The sequence below is a fragment of the Triturus cristatus genome, chromosome 5_2, assembly GCF_964204655.1.
Source record: "Triturus cristatus chromosome 5_2, aTriCri1.1, whole genome shotgun sequence".
NCBI lineage: Eukaryota > Metazoa > Chordata > Amphibia > Caudata > Salamandridae > Triturus > Triturus cristatus.
The window spans coordinates 52,403,815-52,417,043 of record NC_140588.1 but is presented as its reverse complement, the minus strand read 5'-3'; the positions used below and the strand labels follow the sequence as shown (position 1 = coordinate 52,417,043).

The following is a 13,229-nucleotide window of genomic DNA, read 5'->3' as shown; positions in this document are numbered from 1 at the left end:
CTGTTTAAGCAAGGTTAGTAACCTAAAATTAAAGACATCACTTCATCTGTATATTCAGTGGGATTGTGTGGGGCTAAAACAACCTGTTTTCTCACATTCAATATCTGGTATATTGACCTCATGATACCCGTAGGTGTAAAAGTAAACTTTCTAGAGCTAAGCCAGAGTCTTACTTTACATAATATTTACTTTCCACTAACATTTACATTAGCTAATGTGAATGCTTGTCATAAAGAAGCATGACATCTGATTGCACAACCACAAAATGACACCCTGGGATGGCTAAAAAGAAAGTGTCATATCCCCAAACAATTCACACATAGTGCTGGGCATCTAGGTGGATTGCAGCCAGAGAAAGAAAATGATGTAACAGATTAGGAACATTTCACTCAGAATCTCACCTGGAAATTTATCTCCACAGATACAAAAAGGGGCACAATTATGGGACCTTCTAGAATAAGGGACATGTGGGTTACAAAGACTCTAAAACTGGAAGATAAAATGAGAATTGAGATCATTGTACAGGATGCCGACAAAGACGTCACAATATAAGAAAGTACAAGACCTAAGAGAGAGATATAAAAAGTTGCTGTACGCAGCAAAAAACGTCATCAAGATCAATTTTGGGCCAATATACTATAGAAGTTTTTTAAATGTGCAAAATCTGTGTGACAAATTATTTGTACAAATTTCCGGTTTTGAAGCTATATGTAGTCGTACTAGATGAAATGATAAGATATTCATTGAACGAAAAGTTAAAGTATTTCAGCGGTGTCTTCAAAATCGAATTTATTCATGCAATATTTTCGAGTGAGACACCATTGTATTAGAAATGGAATCTGTTTACTGTCTTCATGTTTGTTTCTGCTCAATGCCTGCTCATTCCCCTTCCCAATCAGAGAGCAGCTGCAAACTTTCTCTACTTTCCCTGGACATGGCAGGTGTGAAGTTAATTCAAAAACTAGTTAGAAAGTGTGTATTTGAAATGAAACTTTTTTCATGTTCCCAATGTCTCATTTTGAAGGACTCCATCTGGAAATTCCGATGAAGGCATTAGTTTGAATGGGCAATTGTCTAGAAATGTTTCGCATTGTATTACTGCATCTCCAAACTACCGTTTCTAAGGGAGCGAGGGGAAGATTTACTTTACTGTAAGAAATAAAAAATGGGTTAGTGCTAAAATTATATTTTGTGTTACTGTTTATTCTGATTTGCCCAAAGTGAAGTAACCATGTTCATGCCATACTCAATTTGAAGTTTGCTAATTTCTTATGAAAAAAATGTGTATAAAAAACTTTGATTTTATGGATTGGTGACAACTTCTCATTTTACTCGTGAAACTCTGTCCAATTTTACAGAGATTTTCTTCGTATAGAATGCTCAGAGCTCTTTATGAAATGACACGTAAACTTAGGGAATAGCTACTTACTATGAATAATGTTTCTGATCACAATTTTTTTTTCCTGTATCTGAGTCTATGACATTTCTCATTATATTTTCAAAATGTCCTATGAGATTTCCTGGACTAAATCTTAAAATGATTTCTGTTCTAGTAATCGCCTATTGATTATTCCCAGTCACTATTTGGTATTATGTTTATTACTCTGCTAATTTGAGTAAGAGGTGGTATCCCTGACTGCTAGATCAACTACAGTATAGGCACTGAGCTGACAAGGTAAAACATGGGGTGTCTGAGAATATTGGGTTTCACTTGATTAGTGGGGGTTCAGCGCCCATAATCCTGCACATCACTAATTAACACAATGGATAAGCCACTTTGCCACACATTATAACATTGCAACAAATACAAGTAAAATTAATTCTGTAGCGGAGCTTGAGTCTGGAAAAGATACCCAAAATATTGAAAGCCATACAACAGTGCAAGGCTCCAAGTGAAACTTTGACAGAGAAGTCAAAGAGAATAAATTGCTTGAAGAAAAAAAACTTATTAATGTATGATACTGTCCAACTTCAAGAATCATTTAGATAAGTCACTCTGATGGAACCGCAGGACCAAAAATACCTCATACCAAGCACTATTTAGAGCAAACCGAAATTTCCAGTCACTTAAATTAATTCAAGTATACAATTACAGTTTACAAATTACAGAAATCCTACACTATTGAGAGGACTGATCATACATCCGATCTACAATAGGGAGACGCATCTAACCAGGAGAATTATAGAATGATCACCCTATTGGACATAGTAGCTAAGGGGCTATTTTTTTACGCTCCAGAGACGCAAGCCTCTCAATCATATCTATGAGGTGACGCGAAGACCCCCTGCATGGCTTCATAGATATGGAGTAAGACAAAGCAGCACAATTTGCTGCATTGCCTTACTCTGCGTCGAGAAGGAATTTAATGGGTGTTGCAGTGGGTGTTCCCATGCAACACCAATTGATTTTGATGCTGCCGCAGATTTACTTAATCATATAAACGTCGGGCAGTGCCAAAACCTTACGCTTCTTCAGAGCAGTCGTAACAAGGAGAAATCATTTTTTTTCCTTGTTTCTTCCTCATTCAGCAGCACACATGGAAAGAGGAATTGTTTTTGTGCAGGAAGGTACCGCTTCCGGCACAAAAAGCAATCCTGACAGCAATGGAGGAACCCAAGGACCATGGTGCAAGGGTGCTTACGTTGGTGCTAGGCAGCAAACTGTGCACCAGCACAGGGGGAAAGGACAGGAATGCACCCTATTTTATAAATAGGGTGCATTCCTGCCCTTTCAAATTGGCGTAGGGCAGCACAGCAAGAATGCTTGTGGCTCTGCCCTTCGCCAGTTCCTCATAAATGAGGCCCTAAGTATTTTGCCAGGTTATTACTATAAGACCTAGAAGCCTGTGCTCCTGCAAGCAACATGATTCCAATAGATCAAACAGGTTTCAGTCCTATAACTAACTTATTAGCTTTATCTACTCTTATTAAGAAAGCCATTTGTAGTGATGCAATGTTTTATACTTGCTTCATGCACTTCAACCAGCATTTGATAAAGTCCTAGAACAGCACTATGGACAAAACCGGCCCACTGGTGCATTCCGGCAAACTTATTAAAAGTCATACAATTACTTTACACAGATACATGGATGAGGGTCAAGATTGGAGATAATCACACAATTTCAGCCAAGATTTGCATTATGAACTACATCATGCAGAGTTGTGTATTGGCGCTTCTCCTGGTCAACTTTTATATAGCAGATCTACCAACAGCACTAAATGATACATACATTCAGACTTCAAAAATGATAGCAAAGCAGTTATCAAGCCTATTATATGTTGATGGCTTAGTTCTGCTTAGCAAAATACCAATTGATTTACAAAGAATTACAGTACACAATCATAAATAACATGTAAATAAACTTGAGGAAATGAAAGGTAGAAGTTTTTGGGAAAAATCGTAAAGAAAAATGGTCAGATTCTTCAACCATGAACAAGAAACTAATTTCCATTGAATTAGAGTATATATTTAGAGAGAATGTTTGATAATCATGGAAATGTTTCTATGCACTGTTTGCTTAGACAGTCAAGAGCCCACTCTCTAGGGATGGCATTTGCAATCTTGCTTAAGAATCTTTGGGGCCCATCATTAGATTCTATGTTAAGAGTTATAAGTTCCCAAATCCTTCCAACAATTACAAATGGGTGTGAGGCACTATTGGGTATCGAAGCTGCCTACTTATAGAAGAATCTGCAAAATGTACAGACAACTTTTTCCCTTACCCAAAAATGCATCACACAGCCAAATGCCAAATAGGATAAGAGTATTGTCTGGTAAAACACAAAAGAGCGCTTCAAGCAGACACTTTTAAAACATGCACACAATAGAGCATCACACGACCAAACATTGGACGGCCTTGTGTACATGGAAATAATTAACTCAAAAGAAAAAAGACCCTAAGTTCTTAGCTCAAAAAAAGTACTAGATGAGCTAAACATCAATGAGGACTAGGAAATGCTTGTAAATCTTTCTGTATTCAATCAATCACTAAACAAGAGCTCGAAAAATTTGCCACATCTCCAAGACAAAAATGACTTCTTTGCAAATTTTCACACGTTTGGATGACCAATCAAGACTGGGGAACAAAAACTTGACACAGCTACATTTGCAAGCTCTTTTTAAAACATCTAAAATACAGTGATGGCATCAGACTTAGGTGGTTTCAAACATATGACTCAAACCCCCCCCAACCTCAGATCACACTACCTGTTAAAAGCAACTGCAGGCTGTGCAAATACAAGGTTGAAAAAATCCTGCTCATCATGTGTGCATGCTTCGGGTTAGCAGAAGAATGAAGATCCCTACTTCCATCTCCTTTTAATCAAATGGGAATCCGCACCTATTGATAGGAATTATTAATTTAATGTTTAAATGGAGAAAATACCAAACTAAACATATTCTGAAAAGCAAAAAATATGCTTGCTGAAAATTCATTCTGATGGAAATAGCACTTTATTTTGAAAAAGCAATTATAGGACACATGCCACCGCTACTCTATGTGCCCTTTACGATCGAGCCAGATAGGGAGCCTCTATTAAACGTTTAAATAACTTCACAGGCTTTAGCCTGGTTCTCTGCTAATAATAAACTCTATAGGAGACTTCAAACTAAATATGCACCATCACTTGGGAGAGAATATGGAAAAACACTCCCGGAAAAAACTCAAAAGCAGAGATAAAGTTGTTTTAATAAGGTTTTAGTGTATTTATCTTTTTTAGATTGTTATGTATTTTATATAATGATATAAGGTAATATTTTTATTTAACCAAACAATAAAGATTTACTTGTCTATTGTCTGGAAACACTAGATAAAATGATTTAAGGAGCAGGGGCAGAACTGACGAGTAGATGATTATGGAGAGGACTCCTTTTCTTTTTTTGTGTTTAACAGAGAGAAACAATAACACTTATAAGCATTCAATGGATTGGAGTAAAACAGTATAATCCCTATAATTTAAAAATAGCAAAATATCTATGTAACATTACAATGGAAATGTATCTCAATAAACATTTTATATTATGAGAGAGTCATTTCCAGTAGGAAGAATTAATGTTTTAACAAGAGCGTAAAGAAAAAAAAAAACTGAAATAAAAAAACAAAGCCTCACATGAAAAAGATCTAATATCGATATAAGCATATTATCAAATAAAACATGTTTATGAGTTCAAGAAATAAATCTATAAAATAGTAAAAACTGCAGTTAGACATATGATTGATCATATTACGTAAGGTGGTTTTAACACTTCAGCTGAAAAATTGCCAGTGACAGTATTCTCAAATAAAAAGGAAGTCAAAGGCTTTCACAATCTTGCTCTTTTGAGAGTTATGTGCATGCACGGTGAAGAAGCTGTGTCTAATTTGTGATGATAGCAGCTCACATTACACCATTTAATGAAAGAAACATTACTAGGGTACTTCTACTTGGATACGAGGATCTACCAAGCAATTGCTATAAGATGTTTTACAGATTTTCTAATTAAAAGATCGGTCGCCCAAACATGTGAGGATCCTCTAAGAAACACATGCATTTCTTCAAATGGCGTTGTTACAGAGCATATAGCTAACATCTTTTCCCAAATTTGTTTCCCAAACAATATAATATGCTGATTGGATTTACACCCTACTGGAAGGAAGGATTTACAAGCCTTTAGGAGTTGTGCTATCACCTATATGACACGCCTGGAAAACAGGCTGGAACACCTTGAAGAAGTTATGCCTGCATTAACTTCTGCCTGTTCGGAGTACTGTGATTCCCGGATTAAAATCCTTCACATTTATGAGCCAAAGTTGTATAGGTGATGAGGTCCTTTCAACTGGGAAGACCATGTGAATAGTGTATTGACTCCTGATTTTAAAAAGTGCAAGGAAAAGAAAATGTGATTTCAAAGTTGAACAATTCTAGGGAGAACGAGGTGGTCAACTTGTGAAAAAGCACTTGACAGTATTGGAGTGCATTCTGACACCATGCAAGGCTGAATGTGGTGTTGGAGGATAAAATACGCATGTCCTCGCAAGTAGATGATGCTGAATTCTTCCTTACTACTTTGGGCCTGATTCCGATCTCGTTCGGAAAGAATTCCTAACAAATTGGTTCCAGAATACTTTCTGGGCGACTCGGATCGGGTGAGTCCGACTGAGCGATTTGGATGTATTCGGATGCTCCTGTATACTATTCGGTGGGACTCCCATTAATTTTCAATGTGTGCTTGTGTTCCAAATGAGAACAGAGGCTCCCACTGAAGAAAGGGGTGGGCGGGTAAAACCATGCATGATGTGGCAGGCACCCCATGGTGCCTGCCACAATGTGCATGATTGGAAAGGGGGTCCCTTGGGTACCCCCACGGGCCCGATTCGGAAGGCCCTGGGTGAAGGGGGGCCTGCTATGGGCCCCCAAAGGCAGATTCCGGCAAACGATTTGTTCTAGAGAAACCAAATCCGAATGGCTGTCCAAATTTGTCATCGTACTTGCTAGCTCGGAAACCGAGTCCATAGAGCTGTATAATTCGGCTCTGAAAGATACGACTTGTCCGAATGCCTTTCGGAACCGATTCGGACAACCCTACCGGTTTCCAGGCATCGTACCCGGTCGTTGGGAAGTGTGTACGATTTGGTCGGCAACAAGGGTCCTGAATCGGATTTGGCAAACCCGAATCCGATTCGGAGCCCTTCCAAATGACATTGGAATTGACCCCTTAATGTGAGATATAGATAAAAAAGAAAATGGGGACGGTTGAGGTGTTTCCTTGATGCTATCTGAGGCATTTGAATGTGATGTTGGCTGTTCAAAACAAGTTTGCTCTTTAAACTGCAGGACACTGTGTGGGCATGTTTTAGGGACTATATGGCTCCCAGCAGTTCCTTACCACTCCCTCACGAACCGCCAGCATTCTTCCAGCCAGCTTCAGGTAGGCTGTATGGAATTATCCATAGAAGATGACTAGCGATTGGCACAGACAAAATTCGACTGCTTGCACCATAATTATCTCTGGACATTTGGTTCTTTCTTTAAGGTTCAGTGGTTTTGATGGGGCAGTGAGTCTGTTTCCAGAAGTTTACATTTATATTGAAAACTTTATTAAAACAATTAAAAGACTTAAAGCTAATACTGATTTCTTTTCTGAACCTTTGTTTCTTAAGTAACTTGTATTCAACAGATATTTTTCTGACTTGGAAGAATAGGATCTTGCTGGTTCTTAAAGCACTTGATGCTTGCAGGAAGACACTAAATACATTTACTTTGCAATGTGAGTCTTTTTGTCCTAATAGTTAATTGAATATTTGTTTGTGAAGTTTGGATGCATAGCGTAAATTTGTGCTTGAGATATTTTGAAATAAAGATATAATGTTAAACATCACTAATGAGCATATATTTGTTTTTCCATTTCTGTGGAGGATAACCACATAACTATTGAACCCCTGACACGAATTTAGGTTTTGAAGATGGAGGTCATGCATCAGGAACTAAAACCTCAACAATTAAAGTTACAGATCAAAGGCATGAACTCATTCATCACATTCTTGAAGAGACATCGGGCTGATTTGCAAAGAAATATATCTATCGCAAATGTCATAGTCATTGTTTTGAATACATACTCGAACCTGCTTCACAAAACCTCAAAGCACATAAACGTGCAATATCTTCCATAATTCACAAATTTAAATGTAAGTATATGGAATTTTCATATGTCTCTCCGTTACACATATTTGCTGGGATTTTCTTCTTTGCATAAATTCTACACAGATAGGGTTACAAGCATAATAGGATTTCAACATTATGCTCTTGTGATAGCAAAAGTGGCGCATGCTTTGTGTACATCTCTGCACACTTAGATTAATCTTTTGATGAGTGACATATCATTTTTACTTTGTGAATTAACAGTGAGTCATGTATGCAAAAGTTACAACTATTTCCAGGAGTAGGTCACATATATTCACTCAAAATATTGTGCATTTGGTCTATAGAGAAGGAATCCATCTTATATCCCATGCTGTTTACTCACATGGAGCAGCTAGAAAACCAATGTTTCTCAGTTCAGCTTTATGTGAGAAACAGTGAACGTCTCCTGAAAGTGCATACAATCATCCCTATCCAACACAATATATCTGGCTAATAGATGGCAAATCATTTTATGAAACACAACTCCAAAAATTGCCTTCTTAAGTTTACAGCAATGTGGCATCTTTACATCCATTGATCTGTGAATCAACTTCATGGAAGAATTATCCTACACACTTTCCTCCCACGTAAAATCTCTTAGTTTCTTTTTGGACTCCGATCTCCCCTCAAACTTCTAAGTGAGTAAAGCTGCCACATCTCCTAATTTGCAGCTATTAGTTACAATCTAATTTTTCACCAACCCACATACTTTGGATTGATGGTGCAGTTTCGGTAATATCCTAAACAGGCTTTGAAGTCTCAGTGCTGCTTGGCCCTCCTGTGCCTATGATGGCTTCTTCTGAAGCCACTCTACATGTGGAAATTCACTAGACACCAGTATTAACCTGCATGACACCAAAACATTTTTGCGAACATTAACTGCCAGGAGAAAAATAAAATTCCCTGCCTCACGTAATAAGCTAATTAAAGGACTATTTTTACCCGCTTACACAAAACTGCTAATTTCCAGCAGCTCCAGAGTTCTGAAAATCAATGCTATCCTAAATCTATCTAGGAAGCTTCAACCTCCTACTAGAATGTTCTTTCCACCGATTCATTCCTACATCCTAACTGATATGAGACTGATATCTTGTGATGATTTGTGCATGGTGTGCCAGTATGGAAATGAATCTTTATCCCATGTACTATTTGAATGCAACGGCTACAGAGCTCCACGGCGCATCTGGTTGTCCCCAATATGCAAACTCTTAGGAACAAGAAGGGTGCAGGAGGCAGAACGAATCCTAAGAAGCGACACATCTGAAGTGATAGTTGTTGCCATGGCAAAATTCTTGGGGTGGGTATGGGCAATTGGAGCACGGTCCCGTAAGGAGAGAATAGCCCAATAAATACATCTGTCTCGCTGTATCTCAATTTTTGAGTAGCCATTCCCCTTCCACTCAACTGGATAGCTTGTTTTAGAGTACCCATCAAATTTTAATTAACTCATTTTTATATAATATTTTATATTGTTTATAGTGTTTCTTAAAAGATTTTATAAATCCATCCTAGAATGTGTACATTGATTTTAAAATGATTTTTTCTTTTATGAATTCAATCTGGAAATTATGTGTAATTCTTTTATATGTACATTGTGTGCTTTGATGAGCTAATAAGTCGAATAAAGCTCTTTTGGATTGGATTGGTAATCAGGCCCTTAGTATCCAACCTCCATATTTGCTTCACTTGTTTCACAATGTGACATTCAACTTCTTATTGAGGCTTTCAGATGCAATCCAGCTCCTTGGAGACTTTCTGTATGGCTGAGTGTCTTAGTGGGCGCTCCTGTGTTTTCCTCACCCCATCCAGAAAGGCATCTGTCAAATTCGGGAACTTGAATAATAGGCACTGCCAGTAACGTTCTTGTGTTGACTGGTGGACCGTCCTCCGAGGAGTATGTTTCTGTTATGCCAGGTTGTTGCCTGTTTGACTGCAGCTGCAGCTTGATGTTCCCATCTCTTTTTATGAGTCCAGGTGTGCTCTTCATGTCCTGGAGTTATTATGGTGGCAACAAATACTAGTATCCAGGTCAGAAGGAGTTTAATAGAGCTTACAAGATGATATTCTCAATGTTCTACAATCAGAGATCAAGGGATGTAGATTTTTTTCACAACATGCTTCTTCAAATCTCACAGAATCATAAGGTGAGCATGAGTCTTTACAACAGTCTTTGGAGCTTTCTGAATCTTTGCTTTTTCTCCTTGGGATGATGCATTATGTCACAATCGACAGAAGTCATATCTCACTCATAGATTCTTTTCACTTTCTTGACACAATGTAAAGCAAGCATTCAGCTTTCAATCCTGAATCATATTGTGTTGCTCACTCTAATTAAATCCTATTATTTAAAGAGATTTACATAGAACATCTCTCCAGGGATAACTAACTAATGAAGATTATTTGAAGAGGAGAGAAGGAAGCATTCAGCCTTCAATTATCACTCCAACTGCATTCCTTTGACATTCGTGACTGCTTATAAAATCCCACCCTAGGTAGGGGCCCTGCCCTAATGCTTTCCCTTGTATGGAAGTCGGATTTCTTTCCTGACTGAACTTCTGTTGGAGAGAATCTTTGCACTTCTATTGTATGCTGTTGGTTCTTAGCACAGCTGTGTTTGGGAGAGGTGCCCCATGAGAGGTTTCCATCAGAAAGCACTAGTACACAAAAAGTGGGACAATAATAAAGGAATGTGGACTGCTTGAGGACACCCTGCTAAGAGCTCACTGCCAACTCAATCCATCATTGAGAGGTATCTAGGATGAAAAATGAGGATAGAAATTGAGAGAGCAGAGGTGGCAAAAATCTCTGAAGAGAAGCATAAGTTTCCATTTGCCCACAGACCGTTCCTCAGTAGAAGTGGTTAAAGCAATAGGGAAAACTTCTTAGTTCATATTGAAATGAAATGAAATTAGGATTTCTAAAGCGCACTACTACCCGCGGGTGTCTAGGCGGTGACTTCCAAGTGGGGAAAGGGGTAGAGAAAACACCAGACATCAGTGAGGCACAAGATAAGTGGAAGAGCATACTAAACTATAAGTAAAAAGCCAGGTTTTAAGCGCTTTGCAAAAGGTAAGCAGATTATTTTCGAGGTTTTGAGAGTAAGCAGCATGGTATTCCAGAGTTTGGCAGTCGCGACTGCAAAACTCTTGCCTCCCCAAGTAGCTCTTTTACACTTGGGAACAACCAGATTAGCCTGGGAGGCAGATCTTAGGTTTCTGGCAGGGATATAACGATGGAAGAGTTGCCTAATAGAAACTGGTCCCTCAGAACGGAGGGCTTTGAAGGCTATGGACAGGGTTTCGAACATAACCCTTTTTTAGACCGGTAGCCAGTGGAATAAGGGGAGAGACTTGGACATCGACTGATGTTTTGGGTTTCCTAAAAGCAGCCTGGCAGCCGCATTCTGGACCATTTGTAATTTGTCCAAGGCTTTCTTATGGGCAGTCAAGAAGAGCCCATTGCAGTAGTTGATTTTATAAAAGACTACTGTGGTAATCACTGTTTTATGTAGGTCCAGAGGGATAAAAGGGAGGATCTTCCTAAGAGATTTGAAAATGAAAAAACAAGACAAGGTGATGGCATTGGCGTGACCCACAAAGGAGAGTTTTTCATCAAACTGAACTCCCAAATTTTTCACCTTTAGCATGGGAGTGGGGAGTACAACTTCAAACAGTTGTTAGACATCCTACTCCCAATCTGCAGCAGACAGTTGTGGGAGTATTTAGCTGTGTTATCAGCATTCTCTGTGAATGACACTACAATTTGGGTGTCTTCAGCATAGGAGACAGCAGAGAAACCAAGGCCTTTGATCAATGAAGCCAGAGGTGCAATGTACAGATTAAAAAGGGTGGGACTCAGTGATGACCCCTGCGGTACACCGCAGGGAAGGGTGAAAGAAGTAGGTCTGTGACCGTTACAATCCACGTACTGCGTTCTGTCAGCGAGAAATGAACTGAGGAGCTTAAGAGCAGTACCTCTGACACCTATCTCGAATAACCAGTTGATAAGGAGTTGATGGCTGATATTGCTCTTCCCACTAATAACCAGATGGCTGGCAATGGCATTTTCATACGCCTATCCAGGTAGTGCACAAATAATGCAGCTAAAACTGTTCAGTTAAAGAGACAATTTGTCACAGCACACCCTTTTTATGTATTCAAATCAAGGCCAGTGGGGCACACAAAGGCCAGTGGCACATTGCCATATGTAGATGGTAACCCAATAAAATATTCTTTGCCAAAAAAAACTGGAAACCATTGGAAGCAGTTGCATTGCCCTATTTGAGAAGGCCATGCTGCAAGGATCTTTAGTATGTCTACCCACATTCCCAGATCAATGATACCAGTACTTAGCCTTATTCCATTTTTGTATGAAAAGAGCAACCTAAAGCTCAAGAAGGAAATACAGTGCCACATGCTATATTGACAATCACCTGAAAAGAGTCAGAAAAAACCATAATCTTAAATGTAATGGCTCCAATTTTCCTTACAAACAGAAATTAGGAAACGCAGAGCATTTTGAAGTCTAATGGACCTGTGCTGGGGATGACAGAGTTGCGAGAAGTTGTGGCCTAGTCTTTTGCCAAACCTCTACAATTTACAACCTTTCACCTCCTAGATGAAACTTTTTCCATAACAATAAAGACGTAGTAGAAATCCTTGAATGTGCTTATCTTTCTGACTGGTGCCAGACTTTGCCTTCCTTACAATTTGTTCCAAGTTGCTTTCCCACAGACAATCCTATCTCATAGTAAAGTACTTCAGTTGTGCCTCCTTACATCTGTGTTTGGCACATAATTGGTTGCAGATGTCAGTCTATGTAGCTTTCTTTAATGTGCTCTTTTTTCCAGAATTGTAGAGCAACTAACAAGTGGTTCTATCTCCGAGGTCAATAGAACTATTTAGTTTTAGGTGAGGGGAAGCATCTTGCATGCCCATAACTGGCTTCCTCTTGTATGCTTTATTGGTGGAATCACTTGTTTTTCACTAAAAACATAACTGGAAACATTGGTGGTCATACCTTCAAGCTACTCCCTTGTGGGGTGTGTGGTTTAGGCGCTCGGTCAAACTGTGTGAGCATGTCCTACAACCAACACTTGAAGTGTTCTGATTTATGAAGTTTCGTAACTGTGGCTGGCTCTTACAGTCTTGACCACAGGCTTCAAGCAAGGTCCAGGTTATCTTCAATTTCTTGTGAGTCCGCTCCATCACTCCACTGTATATTGAATAATTTGCAAAACTATCTCCATCAAAAAAGGTCTCTAGTGAGCAAGTTTGCAGGTGTTCTTTCTGGGTTGAAAAAGGAAGTGGGTGATGAGCCTTTGTGCTGTTCTAATAAGATTCTGTGTGGGTATTTTAGATGTGCTAAGCAAGAGGATGTGATTGTTGAAATAAAAACTTTTTAGTTAAAGTGTCTTTTTCTTAGTGCAGATCTTGTTTGGGATATCGTAATCAATGAACTTGGGCTTCTCAATTACCACTGCGCCCCTGGATTCCTGTTTAAGCAAGGTTAGTAACCTAAAATTAAAGACATCACTTCATCTGTATATTCAGTGGGATTGTGTGGGGCTA

General features: G+C 38.9%; 1 long non-coding RNA gene across 4 annotated transcripts in view; it reads right to left on the bottom strand.

The window, feature by feature from the left end:
* LOC146822647 (uncharacterized) overlaps nt 1-13,229 on the bottom strand; it is a 332,500-nt gene that overhangs the window by 58,931 nt on the left and 260,340 nt on the right. For 3 of the 4 annotated variants that reach the window (XR_014961810.1, XR_014961811.1, XR_014961809.1), the window contains one exon: nt 4,208-4,340. The exons of the other annotated variant lie outside the window; for it this stretch is intronic. This is a non-coding gene — a long non-coding RNA (uncharacterized LOC146822647). The remainder of the gene's footprint in view (nt 1-4,207; nt 4,341-13,229) is intronic. 4 annotated transcript variants of the gene reach the window in all.